This window comes from Penaeus monodon, chromosome 33 (assembly GCF_015228065.2).
Source record: "Penaeus monodon isolate SGIC_2016 chromosome 33, NSTDA_Pmon_1, whole genome shotgun sequence".
Classification (NCBI taxonomy): domain Eukaryota; kingdom Metazoa; phylum Arthropoda; class Malacostraca; order Decapoda; family Penaeidae; genus Penaeus; species Penaeus monodon.
Genome location: NC_051418.1, coordinates 17,951,068 through 17,951,634, shown reverse-complemented (window position 1 = coordinate 17,951,634; position 567 = coordinate 17,951,068). Strand labels below are relative to the sequence as shown.

The 567-nt window shown below is 40.6% G+C and overlaps 2 protein-coding genes across 3 annotated transcripts in view; one reads left to right on the top strand and one right to left on the bottom strand.

Annotated features, from left to right (window-relative positions):
- Positions 1-567, bottom strand: part of LOC119594117 (cytosolic endo-beta-N-acetylglucosaminidase-like) — a gene marked incomplete at its 5' end in the record, with an annotated part of 64,556 nt that overhangs the window by 50,337 nt on the left and 13,652 nt on the right.
- LOC119594119 (cytosolic endo-beta-N-acetylglucosaminidase 2-like) overlaps positions 1-567 on the top strand; it is a 26,670-nt gene that overhangs the window by 19,862 nt on the left and 6,241 nt on the right. The window lies entirely within an intron of this gene.

Here is a 567-nt window from a genome sequence, read left to right as displayed (position 1 = left end):
TGTAGTGATGTCTCTGCTGGCATTCTTACACAGTACCCAGGCTTCTTACGACAGTAGCACAATACAAAGCCAATATGTCTCCCACATTATGCCGGAGGGACTCAGACGAGAGCGTAGCAGTCATCAAATGATTTTTAAGCAGATTTTCTGGACACTATGCAGAATTACACATCCCTAGAACCACTCAATATGAAATAATTGTAAGTTCTGGAGACTGGAGAGTGTGCGGGCAACAGTTTTGAGGAGGGCCGAGCTTTTTTACATGATAACTACCCAACAATCACCATCATGCCAAGAAAGCCACATATAAGCAACAAACCCTTTGCCTTAATATCTGGACGGAGGTTTTGTTACCCTAAAGAAGGCGCATAACATACCCTTGAGCATATATCTATACGCCTCTAACTATCCACTTTAGCGTTACTATTGTCAAAGTATATTTTTACTCTGTTGTTACTCTTGCTATGCTGACAATTAGGTGTGGAGAAATGTCAAAAGACAAAATTAATTGACAAAAATGTGTGGATTGTCAGAGATATGCAGTGAAGCGTCTAATCTCATGTGTGA